Source organism: Dipodomys merriami, unplaced genomic scaffold (assembly GCF_024711535.1).
Source record: "Dipodomys merriami isolate MVZ:Mamm:240054 unplaced genomic scaffold, mDipMer1.0.p SCAF_303, whole genome shotgun sequence".
Taxonomy (NCBI): domain Eukaryota; kingdom Metazoa; phylum Chordata; class Mammalia; order Rodentia; family Heteromyidae; genus Dipodomys; species Dipodomys merriami.
The window spans coordinates 927,112-946,730 of record NW_027204527.1 but is presented as its reverse complement, the minus strand read 5'-3'; positions in this window follow the sequence as shown (position 1 = coordinate 946,730).

Here is a 19,619-nt window from a genome sequence, read left to right as displayed (position 1 = left end):
ATGCTTTCTAGGACTTATCAGTGTCAAACTATGAATGCTGGAAGAAGCCAAGCCAATGGATTCTATAAGTAAAGTCCAATTTGACTGAACTTACTAGTTTATTATCAGAAACATGCCTAAGACACATTCCGCAAATCTCAGCCTCCTGAATAGTTAGGATCACATAATATTGTATTTTTTAAATGTAATTCTAATGCAAACTCAGAGGGGTATCAAGAGTAATGTCACAATATATAGGGTTTAAGTAATTAATTCAGTATAGTATTTTATAAAATGAAGAGGATTCTCTACAGAACCCCAAGATTCAACTTGAGACCTTTGATACATGGAAATATAAAATAATATATTGAAACGTTAAGCAATTTTACTTAAGACTGATAATTACAGAAAAATAAAAAAGTATGGGCTGGGAAGGTGGCTCAGTGGTAGAGCGCTTGCCTTGCATGCATGAAGCCCTGGGTGCGATTCCTCAGCACCACATAAGCAGAAAAAAATAAAAAAGCCAGAAGTGAAGCTGTGGCTCAAGTGGTAGAGTGCTAGCCTTGAGCTTAAGAGCTGAGGGACAGCGCCCAAGCCCAGAGTTCAGGCCCCACGACCGGACCCCCCCCCCCAAAAAAAAAGGTATGTAAATCTTAATATTTAGGGAAATTTCTCAGTATTTCTAATTACAACTATGAAAAACCAGAACAGCTATTATGGCAGTTTCTTATGGATAGGGATTTTGACAAATATCTCTAAATGTGAACAAAACTACCTTTGTTAATTCAGATAGATTGTAGTCAATTATTTGTCTTGAAATTCTTTCTGTTTTAGAAAACAACAAGTATAACAAACCCAACCAAGTAACAGAATGCGATTTTTTTTACTTCAACTGACATGAGTGTAATTCTGTTATATATTGTCCCATGTCAATTAATTTTTCCTTTCTCAGATAATAAATTGATACTACTTTTCCTCCTCTGAGGCATTCGACATTTTCGGTATGGAACATTCCTTTCAAAGAAGTGAGAAATTGCCCTGTGGCACACAAATTTTCAAAGTTTTTGGCTAGATAATACAGTTTCTAGTAGTTTCTTTTTTTCAAAATAATACATGTACACAAAAGACATTATTAATTGTGTGCATTTACAAGCTACAGATAATTTAAAAGTGGTATCTCTTTTGCAAAACCACATCTAGGTTTCAAAGTGATTGATTAAATTCTGCTGGGAATTTTGCAAAGCCGTACAGTCTGTAATCACATTTCACATTCCTCTGTTCAGGATGCCGGTGTGTTCATCTTCCTCGCAGAGCAAGCTGACTGGAAATAGGATCACGTCGGCACATTTTGAGATATATATTTTTTAGATTATTGTGTTTTGTACTCTCTTGTACCTGAACCTCTAAATCTTGCTGTTTTTACCACTTCTGTGATATAAAAATTTATGCCCCTATACACATTGTTAATATTCAACAAATAAGTAGTATTTGTCCTGCTATCATGAGCGACTTTGCTATTTATTTAAAAAGTATAAATAAGATGTGAACATTACTACGTGTCATACTGTGAAATTATGGGCCATAATTTCCCAGAATGAGAAAAACTGAATGCAAGACTAAGTACAAACACAGACACACACACACAAATATACATCCAAATATACTTTTGTCAGATGTATATTTTGGTAACATGCTTTCTTAGATTCATTTACGATTTTAGTAATATTCTCTTCTTTCTTTTCCCTCTCGTTCTATCTCCCTCTGTCTCCTTTGACCACTTGCTCAAGTTGTATAAATAGGCAACTTACTATTAACAAAGGCTTTAAGAACAATGAACCTTTCTCTTTTTTAAAAATAGTGCGGGAAAGAAAAATACCTACATGTGGAAGATGAACTAGACTATTATGCCACTCAATAATTAAATGTAAGATATTAAACTGTTAAACTAATAGTCAAAAATAAAATAGAAAGATGGGTGCTAGTGACTCATGTTTGTAACCCTAGCTACTCAGGAGGCTGAGATCTGAGGATCAGGGTTCAAAAGCCAGCCCAGGCAGGGAAGTCTTTGAGTTTCTTAGTTCCAGTTAACCATCAGAAACAGGGAAGTGGTGCTGTGGCTCATGTGGTAGAGTGCTCTCCTTGAACTGAGGGACAGGGTGCAGCCCCAGAGTTCAAGCCCCACTATTGACCAAAAAATTAAAATAAATAAATAAATAAATGGGACATGTTTCTGATGATCAAAATTTTCATGTGTGGCTCCATGTTGTTGTTTTCTTTTCTAATACCCCAAAACCACTGGAATAAAAACGCAAAGAGATCATTTTAAGGGAAAGAGCTTACATACAGCCAAACATAATGAACCCAAGGAAGAAGCCCGCATATTTTCAGCCTGTGTTTTTGCTTTTCTGTGAACCCGTAAGAATGAGATTGCTTACCTTCTGCTCTGCATTGTTTATGATGAGACTCATTTGCAGATCTTATTAAGATCTTCATATCGTGACAGGAAAATGTGTTTGTTCTTGTGGATTTTCAAAGTTTTCTGTTTGCCTTTGGAAATTAACACATTATTTCTATATTGTGGCTTTCCTTGAATTTATCCTATCCTCAGAAATTTTCAATAATTTGGCAGTTTCAGTCATTATTTTTTCAAATGTTCTATCAGCTTATGTTCTATCTTCTTTTCCTTCTTTTTATTCAATATGAATAAATTGCCTTGATTCTGCCATATATTTTTAGGCAAATTAGCGGGGGGTTTTGTTCATTTAACTAATCAGTTACTAAAGTTGTGCAAATTTTCTTAAATATGTTTTTTATTGTGAAAATACTGTACAGAGGGGTTACAATTACATGAGCAAGGTAATGAGTACATTTCTTATCAAGCATTGTTGCCTCCTTTGTTTTCCCCTACTATCCCTCCCTCCCACCTCCACACCTAGAGTCCTCTCCTCCTTGTTCCCCCCAAAGTTGTAAAGTTCTTTTTTCACCATTGCGTCTTGTACATCTCATTGTTGCAATGGATCCACCTGTATCCCTATTTAAACATTTTTTCCCTTCCCCTCCCCAAATTATACCAGCATCCAATACAGTGAAACTAGGGTTATACCATGGGGGAGGGACATACAAAGCAACAAAAAAAACACGTGGTACCTTATACATACGTTAGAAACAATAGCAAGACAGAAAAAAACTTGTGTCCTTATCTTGGGGTTCATTTCACTTAACATAATGTTATTTGATCTTTTCTGCTTGTCTCAGATATATATGCAATTGTCATTGCTTGACTAAAGAATGCTCAAAGGTGAAGGACTCTTTGCCCAAAGCAATATCTGTGTGACATCAAGTAAAAAAATCCTCTTGAAAAGAAAGGATTTCACAGGAATATCAGACAAGCCAAATAATAACAACTGACATGGAGTTTCCAGACAGACCAGATAATGACAACTTGCTAGAACTCTTTCTTTGCCACCCACGGTGGCTATGCTTTCCTGTGGCTGTCATTTGCTGGTTCTCACAGCTATTGCAGTGCAAGAGCTGTTGGTTTCCAAGACTAACTTGAATTTGGACATCACAGGATGGAATCAGGACAAGTTCAAGGGCCAAAAAGTTTGTTGCTCTTACTTAAATTCAGTCTTTTTGGTGAATAAAAAATGAATACACTCTAGGCTGTTGCATACAATTAATTCAAGTTTTATAATTCAAAAAACAGTGTTTCTGATACTTTTTCTTCCAGTTTTTTTTTCTTTTCTTTTCCTCGTTTATTCAGTAATGGATTTCCAGGTGGCCTTACTTTACCATTTAAAAATTGTATTTGAGAACCATTTGTTAAGGAATTTTCTTTTAGTTAGAGTTAATTTTAACCCTACAGCACATTAAGTAGCAGTGCTTTACAAAGTTACTTTTGGTGGAGTGATAACTAAGTGGAAACGTTTAATTTTCATCCTTTAACGTTTAATTCTCACACTTCTTATAAGCCTGATGGTACGGATCCTATCAATGAAATGAAAGCCTAAATCCCCTCTCACCCTCAGTTGTCAGGACAAGCTAAGAGGGAGATAATTGTCAGGTAGAAGAAGAGTTCCTTATTGTTTTCAGGCTTATTTTGTGTGTGTGTGAGAATACAGTACAGCAGAGTTACAATTACCTGGGCAAGATAACGAGTACATTTGCTATGAAGCATTGTCGCCTCCTTGTTGTTTCCCCTTCCTATCCCTTCCTATCCTGCCCACTCTTCCCACCATATCATCCCCCCACGCCCACCAAGGTTGTTAAGTTCGTTTTTTGACATAATAACTTGTACTTCTCATTGTTGAAATGGGTCCACATGTATCCCTAGTTAAACGATTTGTTTTTTTCCCTTCCCCTCCACAAATAAAACCAACATCAAAAACGCTGAAAGTATGGGTTATACTGTAGGGGAGGGACATACAAAGAAACATGGAAATCATCTTACAAATATGGTAGAAACAATTACATGAAAGGAAAAACAAAAACAAAAAAATTTGAATACTTATCTTGGGTTTCATTCCCCTAACATCAACTTATCTGATCTTTTCTACTTGACTTAGACATATACTAGTTAGTGCAAATGAGGGAAACCATGGGACCTATGTTTCTTTGGGTCTGCTTACTTCACTTATTATAATTTTTTCCAAGTCTTTCCATTTCCTAACAAATGGGGCAATGTCCTTCTTTCTGATGGAGGCATAGAATTCCATTGTGTATGCTTTCAAAGCTCTGAAATCCTTGAAATAATCTGTTTAATCTTCTAGAAATATTTAGAGAAAAAGGGATGCTAAAGTATATGGTTGGATGACACAAATGACTTATTAAAAATTCTTATTATGTCTCTCATTTGACAATAAGTAAAGCTTATTTTACTCATTAAAAGTTTGGGTGAAATTTTCTGAGCACTGTAGAGAAGAAAGATGTATGTTCACATATATACATAAATACACATATACAAGCATGTGCAGCTGTGTATAACACATAAACACATGTATATGTGCATATCTGTATATACGTACATATGTGTGTATGAATATGTATGCATGTGTACATGAGAATAAATGCTCAGGGACTGAAAATTTCTGACTTAGACACAGAAAAAGAAAAGCATAAAATACATCAAGAAGTTAATTATCCTCACCTGTGGTGATATTATTTGTAATTAACTTTATTCATGCAACAAAATTGTATATATCTTATGACCTGAAATAATATTTTTATAGTGATTAACAAAAAGGTGAATGAAGACATAAATGTGCATTGGGCTAGGAAGAAATTTCATGACTTCTTTCCAAAGAAAAGAAATAACTAATTCTGTCATGTAATTCAGCTTTCACATGCATTTATTATTTTTGCATGCGCTAAGCACTCACATGTGTTATTTATTCTGATAACTACTACTATCTAAATTTAAAATCAGAGCATACATGATTACCTATCTAGAGATTAAAAACATATACATGAACAATTACCACTTTCCAATTTACCTGAAATATACAGGTAAATGTATATTTAGCAGTTGTTTTAATTAGAAGTAATTATCATAAGAAACTTTGTTATCTTTCTATCACCTGGTAACCAGAAAATGTATTGTTATTTACTGTGAAAAAACACCAAAGGTAGTTCATTAAAGCAACTCGAGGAAATATATTTTTATTTTGCTTCATGGTTAGGACATATAACCAACCACCAGAGATAGAGGAAATCTTAAAAGAAGTCAAACTAAATATTACTAATGAGAAATTGTATCACAGTATTATTTTTAATGGGGATTGAGCTCAACTAAGCTCCTTTATCCCCTGAGGGACAACAAAAACTACCAGTTCTAGCTTTAAAGCTATTTTCAACCTTCAACTTCAAAGCCCTCACTTTTACACAACTAAAAAAAGTAGTTTTTTGGTTAACTATCAAATTTTTATTGTATATTTTAAAAATATTAAAATGTTACTCATGTAACCTTCTAAAATTTCTAGGACACTTGCTAGATTTTTTTTTTACTTCAGTGATTTCTAATAAAAAATTAAGCACCTATAGAGTAAATAAAGAACCATTTGGAGAACTGTGCATGTCAGTGAACTGATTATAGTGGCCCAAACTAAGAGTTTTAAATGAAGATACACTTGTGTTCATTCATTCATCTGAACAAAAAGAAAAAAATCAATAGAAAAGAAAACATTATAACTCAACAAAGTGGCCACAGGTAGCAAAGTCAATATTTTGAAAGTTTAATGCTAGCAAAGGTAGTTACTTTCTCTTAAGATTTAAGGAGTTCAAAAGTTTTACAAATTATTCTAAATGTGAACATTTAAACACTTAAAAATGAGCTTCCTTTTATTTAGGAGTTCAAATCAATGCAACTTTGTGCTGTTGGATGTGGGAATATTAATAAGGAGGAAGTAATTAAATATGAAGCTGAGAGTGGAGTTATAGGTCAACTGAAATCATTATGGTTTCACTCAAAATATTCAGTTTTTCTTTGTTTTATTTTTGTTGTTGTTTTTCTTTTTTGCAATGCTAGAGCTTGACTCCAGACCCTGGCTCCACTTTTGGTGGTTATTTAGAGTCAAGACTTTAACTGACTTTCCTGTTCAGGTGGCTTCGAACTACTATCCTCAGATCTCAGTCTTGTGAGCAGCTAAGATTTTTGTTGTTGTTGGTGGTGGTCATGAGACTTGAACTCTGGGCTTGGGCGCTGTCCCTGCGCTCTTCAGCTCAGGTCAGGGTGTGCACTGTACCACTTGAGCCACAGTGCCCGTTCCAGTTTTCTAGTGGTTTATTGGAGATAAGAGTCTCACAGACTTTCCTCCGTGGGCTGGCTTTGAACCGTGATCCTCAGATCTCAGCTTCCTGAGTAGCTAGGGTTATAGGCGTGAGCCACTGGCGCCCGGTGCAAACATTGTTTTGAAGCTCCATTTGTTTCCACAGAATAGCTCCTTTACACTAAGATTTACTGTCAAAAATTTATTAAGCTTTGTTTACAGAGACTCTTTCTGAAAAATGTTTCATATATCAGTGGGAAAGCAGAATATAACCCTAGTGTAACAAAGTACTAATAAAATAACATAGACATCCCTCCAAAAATCAGCATATTCATGATAAAAACATAATATAAAAATAGAGGCTCAATGTCTTGGTCAGAAAAACTCAATCTAAATTTAAACATACTCTAGAGAATGACTAAAACTAAAAAGTTTCATACCAAGCTTTAAGAAAGATAGCAAAAGAATCTATGGTAATTTATTAATGAGAGGATGGAATTTTATTACCCTCTGGAAAAACATTTGACAATTTCTCACAAATTGAACTTATGCTCATCAAATGATTCTGTTATTAATTCCCTAAGTTATGAGTGAAGAGAAACATAAACATATCTCCGTGAAAATTATTGAAAGAAAACTGTAAAAAAGATTACTTATAATAATGAGGGAAAACTAATTTTCTTCAGAGGCATAGATATATGCACACAATTTAGTTGACTAGTGTATAGTATGCGCAGACGTGAAAGTGAATGGAGGTAATCTTCTAAAAATAATAGAAAATTTAGCAATATAGAATTGAACAAAATGACTATCAGGAATGTGAAACAAAAGATGGAATGGGATGTTCTGTGTGAGCTGGGTGACTGGTAAGAGGGGTTGGATGAATGAATAAAATGAATAGAGAATGAACACATACAGTGTGCTCAATGCACATACTGTGATTTAAAAAATAAGTTGGAAATGGGAAGTGAGCCTGGAAAAGGGGCCAGATGTGTTGGGGAAGAATGGTGGAAAGGGTGACTCTGGTTAAAGAAACATTGAACACAGATGAACATGTTAAATTGTGACCTCGTCCCCACCCAGCACACCATATTGAAATTAAGAATAATAAATAAAAATGAAAATTGCACCCAAAATTGGTAAACAATGTAAAATTGAGAAAACCTAATAATTCTTAATGAAAGAAATGAAAAAATACATTTAGAAACCCGAAACATTACTGTTCATGAAAGAAGACTGATTTAAAAGAGTAAATCACTATGATTCCATTTATGTGAAGTACAAGAGTAAAATCTAATCTATAGTGGTAGAGTGTTGTTGACACACTAGGGATGTTAGACGATTTCTGTGCAAGCAATATGAAGGAACTATAGGAGGTGATCTTTATATAACTTTGACAAAAGGTAAGAAATCATACAGGTTCAGTAGTTGCATTTGTTTATCATTACCTAAAACAATTCATTCAAAAATGACAATTGCTAGTCAACCCAACATACGAAGTTTAGGATAATGACTTTGTCTGATTTTAGTATTCTTTAATCCACATTTACTTTTTCCCCTTCCATTGTTGCCCTTTGTCTTTTAAAGGAAAATATGCCTATTCTTTCTCTATTATGGGGGAATATAATTATAAAACATTTCTACCACACCTTGAAAACATTACAGGATGGAAGAGGAGAAACTTCAGGGCTCCTTGGCATAGGCAAACATTTTCTTTATAAAGACTCAGACACAGAACAAATCAAAGAAAGGGTGGACAAATGTGATTGCATAAAACTGCAGAGCTTCTGCGTGGCAAAGGACATAGCTAGCAAGATCAGTAGAAAGCCCACAGATTGAGAGAAAATCTTTACTAGCCACACATCAGACAAGGGCCTCATATGTAAAACATACTTAGAACTCAAAAAATGAAATAGAAGATGCAACCCAAAAATTCATATGGAACAATAAAAGACCCGGAATAGGAAAAAAACAATCCTTAACAGAAAGAATAGTGCTGGAAGAATATCAATACCAAATTTTCAGTCTACGAAAAAGCCATAGCAATCAAAACAGCTTGGTACTGGCACAAGAACAGACCTGAGGACCAATGGAATAGAATTGAAGAAACAGCAGTGAAACCACAGACATATAGCCACCTAATCTTCGATAAAAGAGCTAAAAAAATAAATGGAAGAAAGAAAGCCAGTTTAGTGAATGGTGCAGGCAAAATTCGTTAAACACCTGCAGAAAAATAAATCTAGATCTATATGTATCACCCTGCACCATAATCAACTTCAAATGGATCAAAGACCTCGATGTCAAAGTAGACACCTGAAAATATTACAGGAAGCAATAGGAGGAACTCTAGGGCTCCTTGGCACAGGGTGAAATTTTCTTAATAAAAGAAATCTAATAACAACAGATGTTGGAGGGGATGCATTGTTGGTGGAAGTGTAAACTTCTTCAGCCACTTTGGAAAGCAGTATGGAGGTTCCTCAAAAGACTTCACATAGAGATCCCCTATGACCCAGCAATCCCGTTTCTGGGAATTTACCCAAATGATCACAAACAAGGCCATACTAAAGCTACCAGCACAACTATATTTATTGCAGCATTATTTACCATAGCTAAGATATGGAGCCAATTCAGATGCCCCTCAGTAGATGAATGGATCAAGAAAATGTGATACACACACACACACACACACACACACACACACACGTGTGTGTGTGTGTGTGTATGCAATGGAATTCTATGCTTCCATCAGAAAGAATGACACCTTCCCATTTGTTAGGAAATGGGAAGACTTGGAAAAAATCAAATTAAGTGAAGTAAGCCAGACTCAAAGAAATATGGGTCCCATCGTTTTCCTTATTTTCAATAATTTAGTATACATTTATGATAATTTTATCAGATGGACAGAAGAGCTCAAAAGCTATGTACATATCACCCATATAAGATGATGGGAAGTGAAATGAACCCCTAAAGTTACGGACACAAGCGGTTTTTCTATTGTTGTTTTTTAATGAAGTATGTGATTTTTTGTTTCATTTTTATGTTCTTTTCCCTATGGTATATCCTGTGTTGTCACTGAATTTGATTTTGGTACCCTGAATCTTTTTTTATTGTACAATTAAAAAAATTTTATTGTTAAGATGTTGTACATGAATAAGGCAATGAGTACATTACTTGTCGATCATTGTTACCCCTTCTCTTCCTTGTTGTTGCCCCTTATCCTTTCCCTCCCCTACCTCCCACACTCCTATCCGCCCTCCCCTCCCTTGATGCATTTTGTATATGCATTTATCTAATTTGGGGAGGAGAAGGGGAATGCTGAAACATGTACACAGGATGATCCATTGCAACAATGATACAAGACACAACGTTAAAAATGAACTTTACAACCGCAGATGGGGAGGTGTTGGGGGAAGTGGGGGTTGGAGATTGCAGGAGGCAGGGGAGGGAAGGGATAGTAGGAGAAAACTAAAGGAGTGGTAACAATGCTGGACAAGAAATGTACTCATTACCTTACTTGTGTAACTGTAACTCTTTTGTACAGCATATTTACAATAACATAAAATAAAAAAAAAAAACAAATAATTTTGTCATAGGAATGAGTCAGATAATCAGTGTGAAAATGAGGTAACATAGTTTGGTTGTCTGAAAAGAAGCATGGCTATGAATATTTAAATATGCCTGCTGAATATGTAATGAGATAAAAAGCCAAGGAAAGCTATCATTTGCTCATATTGGGGCTTGAACTCAGGGCCTTGCGTTCTTGATTTGCCATTTTGCTCAGAGCTTTTTTGCTCTACTTTTAACACACACATTTTCCTCTAGCTTCTTGATCTGATGGAGGCAAGAATGTCTCTTATTTGCCTGCTGGGGCTGGTTTTGAACTTTAGTCCTCAAATCTCAGCTTCTTGAGTAGCTAGGATTACACAGCTGGTTAAGAAGCCTAATTTTTCTTCACACCTGAATCAGAGACATAAATGATCTGAGCCAATATTGTTTGGTAAGATTTTTTCCCATACAATTCCTTTCTAATCCACACCTATTATCTCCTTTATAATCTATTACTTTCAGAGTTAACTTCATAAACTTATTCATTTGTATTGAGTCATCCAGGAAGAGCAATTTTGTATTTCCATTTCATTTCTCTGATTCTTTTCTGGATTATCTGTTAATGCAAGTTCTGATGTATTGAAAGCACAAGTATGAATTTCTAAGTTATTTTGTATTGTCACATCAACATGTACATAGGAACAGAGAAGAACCTTGGGTATAGAATGGATTGTAATGCCAGTCAATTACCCAAGCCTAGAACACATATGACCAGTTTGTCCCTTAAATTCTATCCATCTGACAGAAGTTAACCTAGGAGGGAAAACCTCAACAAAACATGAAACTTTGGTTGAGTTGATCACCTTGCAGACTTCCAAGTCTGAATCTGCCCCACACTTGCTCCATCCATTTATTTTATGTGGCCTCTGGTTTACATACTGTCATATTTGGGAAAGCTAAGCTCTTCCAGTCATCTAATTGCAGTGCTTATTTTCTTGATTTAGTTAACAAAATTCCAGTGAATGATGCTAAAATTTCTCACCTTGAGTTTTGTTTTGCCAGAACACTCATGGTAATTAAGATTGTGCCAATTTTTCAACAAAATCATCCTCTCTACGGAAGCTTATCATCATTTATTGTTATTGCTTATCATTATTTATTGTGCTTTAGCCCATACCTAGTTCAGAGGAACTGAATGTTAAAATTCAGCAGGTCTCAGATATCAAGAAATGCTCATGTATACAGGCTACAAATATGAACCTACTGTTTGGTCATTACTGTCTATTTGAAGATGAAATTAATCATAAGTTTTTTTATTGTGAAAATACTGTACAAAGGGGTTACAGTTACATGAGCAAGGTAATGAGTACATTTCTTATCAAGCATTATTGCCTCCTCCTTTGATTTTCCCCTCATGCCTTTCAAAATTTTGCCCCGGTAGTCCAAAACAACTTGTTTGCTCTACTTACATTAATGGAATATGTACAACTAACTTACATAGATCAAACAAATGATGCCTGGTGTTAGTGGTTTTAGTCTTGTCATGCTAATTATGAGGCATCTGTCTTGCTCCTTTCTCTTGAACAAGGTAAGAACCACTTTCATTAGTCCACTATATAAATTATAAATCTGTATATTTGTCTTATTTCTACATGTTTGGCTTATTTCTTAAACTTCACCTATAGTGATTATAAGACATATGATCAGTAGTGAATGTAACCCTAGTTTTTACATTGTTAACATGTCATTTTACCATCCTCATACCAGACAAAGTATGCACAAAACACGGTAATAAATTAAAAACTACATTGGTATGTAAGAAATATGGAATAAGAATAGAGTATTTGGTGGAAGTACTTAGTAGAGAACCTATCACAGAAGAGATTTAATTAGTTGATTGAGTTAAAAGGCATCAAAACTTCAGTCTGAAGCCTATTCTATTTAACACTACTCTTCCTAACACTGAGATATCAAAGAAAATTTAAAAAAATTAATCATTTTTGTCATGTTTAAGAAAATATGAAGAAAGTATTAAAGTATTAGAGGGGCCTAGTTAGATCAACATATTCATTTCTAACTCTCTTAGGATATAGGAACATATATACATATATTAATTAACTATAAAAGAACTAAAAGAGAAGAACAAATATATACTTCATAAAATATATGCATATACTTTATATACAGGACACACACACCATATATATATATGTACATATATATATATACATATATACATATATATATATATATTCCCACTGACAGTAGTTAACAAATGTAGAAATTACTTGATTCATTTAGCAAAACAGTTAATAGAGCTCTCGAAAAGTTTTCATTAAGTTTATTGGTTTTTGAAATTTGGTTCTTCAAATTTTGGAAATATAGCAAAAGCTTAAAGTGAAATAATCCTACGTTTCTTAATTTAAGTAAAAAGTGACCTATGTATGTTAACACAGCCCCCCTGTATTTCTGGAACAAAGCTAACTTCCTCACGGTATATGTTGCATTTAATGGGATGTTGAATTTGGTTTGCAAGGACTGCATTGGGGATTTTTACCCTTGTTATAGTTCTAAAGACTTAATTTGTGATATAGACTGTGATCCACTTTCATGAAAGTTGCACAGGCTGTTGAGAAAGAATTGCATTTGTCATTGGTTGGAATACTCTGCAGATTTTGTTAAGTACATTTTTTTATGTATTTTAACTCTGAGATTTTTTTTAGCCTGGGTGATCTATTGATGTGACTTATTGAAGTCACACAGTATTATTTAATTTGGATCTATCTGTCTGCTATGGCCACTAGTATTTATCTTATGAAATTGGGTGCACCAACATTCAATGCATATATGTTTACAATCACTATATGTCTTCTTGATGAGTTTTCTGCCCTTTAATAATAAGTAATAACCTTCTTTAACTTTTCTTGTGAATTTGGACATCAGAATGCTTTGTGAGATATAAGCACAGCCGTTGTCTGCTTGCATTATTTTATATAACATTTGCTTGGAAAATCATTCCCATTCTTTCACACTCAGTCTGCATATGCTAGCAAGGTGAGTTCTTAGCTGAAAACAAAACATTGGACCTCATTTTTAATACAGTAAGTTAGTCTGTATCTTTTAATTGGAATATTCAGATTGTTCATATAAGGATATTATTGAATGTATCAGTACTTGTGGTTTTGTTTTTTGGAGATTCTTGAATACACAATTTTTGTCCATTAGTTACCTGAGAGATTTGATGATTTGCTGAATAAATTATATTTCATGGGTTTTATCTAATTCTCCTTTCTGTCTTTATTCTCTTTCGTGTCTCTCATGATTAAAAATCACAATTTCTTTTCTCTTTTCTGGATATATTACATTTCAAGTAACATGAAAAGATGTTCTTCCATTAAGGGATATTTAACCACATTTTGCAAATATTGACATTACATACAACAGGTATCTCTGAAATAACTTTGAACTAGCACTAATTTTTAGGGAAATCATAAGTAAAAATTACAGCCATATTTGTATGTCTGGGAGAATCAGAAAAGATGACTCTATGGCCTGGTGTATATATCAGAACTCTTCATTAGTTATTGTCATACCTATATATTATGCTACACAAATAGTCTAAGCTTGCTCTGGTAGTTCAAGAATGAACCAGATAGATTTTTCTTCCTTTAAGGTCCCATGGCATTTATAGCCTAGTAGGAAACATAAATGCCTTGCATATAATGGTAAAAACTTTTAACAAATTACAGGATAGTCAATATGTATTATTTTCAAAATAAATGTAATAAATATTTCATATATTTAATCTGGTTAAGTCACAACATATAGAATATGTAACAATAAAAAGGAAGAAATAAAATCAGAGATTTAACCACCCAAAATGGGACTATAAGTACTTCAAGCACTGTGAACACAGAAATGAATGCGAAAAGACATGTAAGGAGTAATCTAAAAATCAAATATGTGCTAGTTTAACGCCCCTTCACTCTTCCGCATGGGTCAAGGGGTTTGAACTCAGAGCCTGGGCACTATCCCTGAGCCTCTTTGTGTTCAAAGCTTGCATTCTTTCATTTCAGCCAAAGTGTCACTTTCAGCTCTTTCTGAATGGTTTATTGGATATGAGGCACATGGGGACATTTTCCTGCCTGGGCTGGCATCAAACCATGATCCTCAGATCTCAGCCTTCTGAGTAGCTAGGATTACAGGCATAAGCCACAGGCATCCGGTTCTAGTTTAAAGTTTTTAATTAAAATAGATTTTCTAATAGGTAGAGCAAAGGAGTGTGAGAACAGTGCATATATTTAAATACTTGGAAGCTAGTGAATGATTTCTACCAAAGCAATGATGAACCTCTTTACTGCCTTTTACATTATATTATACAAAGGCTTGCATTACTCTTACCTTGTGAAAATTATAACTGCATTACAGTCTGAGACTTTAGTGCCATTTAAGCAAATTAAACTGACTGACTTCAATGGATTCAAACAGCAAAAATATGTGCTTGTGGGTGAGCTTACATTAGAATTCAAAGGATCATCACTTGCATTTCCTACCCCTGAGAAATCTGTTCTGCAAAAGAAAATGCATTGTTTGTGTCCTGTTTTTCTCGGATTATTGCTTCCTTTTAAGGAAGTCAAGGAAACTTGTCCAATTTATAAAGGTTATCTGACTGTTAAAGCACCACTTTCAACATGTGCTGAATGTGCTAATAGAAATTATCCCTGACAGAATTTTCCACAGGCCGTAAAATATAAGACACAGAAATAACTGATTAGTCACCATGACAGAATGAACACCAGAGAATGACTTTTCTTTGCATATCATTTAAAAAATCAATTAGAACGGCACAGAGGGATCAATATTATTTAGTGAAAGATAACCAAGAAAAAGAGCACAAACATTTCATTTACCTCTCCTTATATTTTTTCTAGTTTGCCTGATAACCTGGGAGCAGGACTTAATAAAAAGCAGAAATAAAAGTCTCTCTCCACTGTGAGAATTGCCCTTTTTGTTTCTTTTCAGATTCATGAAGCTATCAGATCCAATCATCAATGAAAAGGTACTTTATTGGTCCATAGTGATATTTTGATAATTCAAAATTTGTGGACAATACACTAAAAAAGGATTTTCTCCCTTCTGTCCTTCTTTATCCTTTTGCCTACAATTTATTATTAGTTTTGTTTTCTAGTTTTGTGATTGACTGTAAAATATCAAGCCCAGTATTATATATTATTTTGTGACCTATGAATGCCACCTGGTAAGATATGGAATCTGTGTTTAAAAGTTCCTGATGTGAATTCATTTTGTAATTTCTCATTGTTTCAAGGATCCCACAAATATGTTTTCAATTTTTAAGTTATGGGATATACTTTCATAAAACTTTATTCAGGAAGTAAATGTATATCTTTAAGGAATATCATTAAACTAGTATGGAAATGAGGTCATTTGGTCTTGTGTGCAAAACTTAGCATCTACATTTTGAAATATTCTTTGACAAGAGGATTTGGATTTGATTTTGATGTACTACAATATTTTGATCAAAGACACTAAAACACTGCTGGGTGTTATAATTCCAGCTTGTCCATGAGACTTTTTTTTTTGTCGGTCATGGGGCTTGACCTCGGAACTCTGGGCTTGGGCTCTATCTCTCAGCTCTTCAGTTAAAGGCGAGCACTCTACCACTTGAGCCACAGCTCCACTTCCAGTTTTCTGGGGGTTTATTGGAGATAAGTGTCTCACGGACTTTTCTGCCTGGACTGGCTTTGATCTGTGATCCTCAGATCTCAGCCTCCTGAGTAGCTAGGATTACAGGCGTGCACCACCGGCACCCTGCTTCCATGAGACTTTTAGCTCCAAGTTATGAACAAAAATATGGAGAGGAATATGTGGCTCAAACAGTAGAATGTCAGCCTTGAATACAAGAGTGAAATCAAAGTGCCAAACCCTGAGTTCAAGCCCTACTACAAAAGCACATATGAAGAAAACAAAAGACATGCTAAACTGACATCGGTATTCCCTTGTTCAATTCAGCACGATGTATAGTAGCCAAGAAAGCCAATCTAAGGTTCTACAAGCAGATGAAGTAATATAAAAATATCACCTATATGTTTTTATACATATGTGTATATGTGTATATGATACTACTCAGTTATAAACAATAGTGAGAGCTTAGTGGTAGAGTGCTTACTTTGCATGCATGAAGCCCTGGGTTCAATTCCTCAGTACCACATAAACAGAAAAAAAGCCATAAGTGGGACTGTGGCTCAAGTGGTAGAGTGTTAGCCTTGAGCACAGAGAGGCTCAGGGACATAGCCCAGGCCCTGAGTTCAAGCCCCAGGACTGGCCAAAAAACAAAAACAAAAAACAAGAAAAAACCAAAAATGAAATCTTGTCATTTGTTGAAATGTAAATGAAAGTATAATTCATTATGTTAGAGCAAAGATAACCTCTGCAAAGGAAAGCAAGTATCTGATCTCATAGATAACTGTGATTGCATAGAAGCTGAGAGGAGAATGGTGGTTGCCAGAGGCTGGTGAGACTATAGCAGTAGTACAATTTGGAAAGGTTGATGATCAGGGACATAGCTACAGTAAGACTGGAGTAAACAGCTCTGCTGTGCTATTGCATAATAGGCTGACTGTAGATAATTACTAATAATACAAGGGCAAAAACAAATCGTTTAACTAGGGATACAGGTGGACCCATTGCAACAATGAGATGTACAAGTCATTATGTCGATAAACGAAATTTACAACTTTAGTGAGGGGTGGGGGGAGTATTTGGGGGGGGAGGAGGGGAAGGGATGGGAAGGGGAAACAAAGAGGAGGCAACAATGCTTGATAAGAAATGTACTCGTTATCTTGCCCATGTATTTGTAACTCCTCTGTACAATAAAAATTAAAATAAAAATAAAAAGTTTTGAAGGGTTTCATCACAAAGAAATAAAATATGCTTGAGGACAGTTTAACTTAACTTAAAAATTTCACAATTGCTGCATGTGTTAAAATGGCATGCAGAATTTCATGAAAATGTATAATTATTACTTTTTCTAAATCAGTTAAAAGTAATTTAATAGCAAATTTCACAGGGCTCATTCATCCCTTATTCTTATCTACTCAGGATGCTGAGGGCTACCCCTGTCCCCTAGTGTCTTTAGAAACTAGAAACCTCTCTTTTACAAGTAAAAATTAGAGGTCTTAATTATATCATACTCTCCCATAATCCCAGCAGTACTTTCTCAGCAGCTTTAATTGATTCAGTTGGATGGAGTTCCATGTATCTTCCGCTATTGACATACTCTGGTATTGCAATGATTTCAAATTCATATGGTGGAAATGTCCTTTGACAGATCTTACCTATATTAAAAGTTGTAGACTCAGGGGCTTAAAAATAACTTTCCTTGTCTCACTGCTTTTAAGAATTCAATATGATACTGAATAAGAGTTTGGAAAGCAGAAACTCTTGACTTATTTCTGACTATAGAGAAAATCATTTTATGTTTTCCATGTTTAGTATAACTAGGGAATAAAAGTTTATAGAATATTCTTTTATAATGATGACATAGATTCTTTACTATCCTATTTTCCTGAGAGATTTCATCAGGAATTAGTATTGAAATTTGTCGAAGTACTTTTCTACCTCAACTAACAGGATTATGTGATTCTTTCCTTGATTTGGCTTATGGGATATATTGCATTTATTGAACCGGGTTAAGTTGAGCCATGTCTGTAGTGATAGAATAATATTAATTTTCAGCCTGGAACTGGTGGCTCATGTCTGTAATTCTAGCTACTCAGGTCAACTGGGGATCGTGGTTCAAATCCAGTCTGGGCAGGAAAGTCCATGAGACTCTTATCTTTGACCCACGAGAAAACTGGAAGTGGCTCTGTGGCTCAAGTGATAGGGCGCTCACTTTGAGCTGAAGAGCTCAGGGACAGTGCCCAGGTCCAAAATTCAAGCCCCATGAATGACAAAAGATAATTAATAACAGTAATATCAATTTGATCACGGTGTATTATGATCACCCAAATGTGTTGTTGAACTTGGTTTGAAAATATTAATTGGGAATTCTTATGTATGTGTTCATCAATGTTATTGATCCATAATTCTATATTTTCTTGGTCTTATTCAATATAAATATAATACTATACTCAAAGAAGAAATTTGCTAGCATTTTTTCCTTTCTAATTTTTGAAGAATTAGGGAAGTGTCACTATTTATTTTTCTGAAAAATCTGATAAAATTTATCAATACACTATGAGATCCCAGGCTTTAAATTATTTGGAGCTGTTTTATATTTTCAATCATTATTTTTGCTTTACATTTAGATGGTTTATTTTCTTTGATTTTGGTTTTAATAGGTCTTATGTATGCAGAAATTTATAAATTTCTTTTAGACTATCCATTTTATTAGAAGATACATTTTCACAGTATTCTATCATAATCCTCTAGCTTTTGTAATTTTTGTTTTGTTTTTCATCTTCCTTTTGGTTAATTTGACTAAGAGTTTAACAAACCAATTTAAAGGTTTATTGTCAAGGTGATGCATGGGGAGTTACAGTTATATGTCATTTAATGAGTTCATTTCTTTTTAACAATGTCCTCCTTCCTTGGCTTTCACCCAGTTTTCTGTTCCCAATCTCATCCACAAGCTATATAGGTCTTTTTCAACATAATATCTGGTGAATATGATATGCTGTATTTATTCACTCTTTTCTCACTCCATTTCTATTCTTTCCCCTTTCTCTCATCAAAACAGATAAACTTGGGGCTGGGAAGGTGGCTCAGTGCTAGAGTCCTTGCCTTGCATTCGTTAGGCTCTGGGCTCAATTCCTCAGAAAGAGTCAGAAGTGGCGCTGTGGCTCAAGTTATAGAGTGCTTGCCCTGAGCTGAAGAGCTGAGGGACAGCACCCAAGCCCAGAGTTCAAGCCCCACGACTGACAAAAAAAAAAAGATAAATACAAGAGAAAAAGTATAGGATTGTCTACACATGTCCAGAAAACTGAAGCCAGATCCTTATATATCACCCTGCACCAGGTTCCATTCAAAATGGATTAAAGACCTCAGTGTAAGATCAGATCCCTGAATATATTACAAGAAGTTGTAGGGAAAACACTGGCGTTCCTAGGCTTCGGCTAAAACTTCTTAAGTAAAGATCCACAATCACAACAAGTCCATGAAAGACTGCATAAATGGGATTGCATCAAATTTAAAAGTTTCTGCATGGCAAAGGATATAGCTAGCAAGATTAATAGAAACATGGGAGAAGATTTTTATGTGCTATATACCAGACAAGGGCCTCAGATCTAAAATATAATTAGAGCTCAAAAT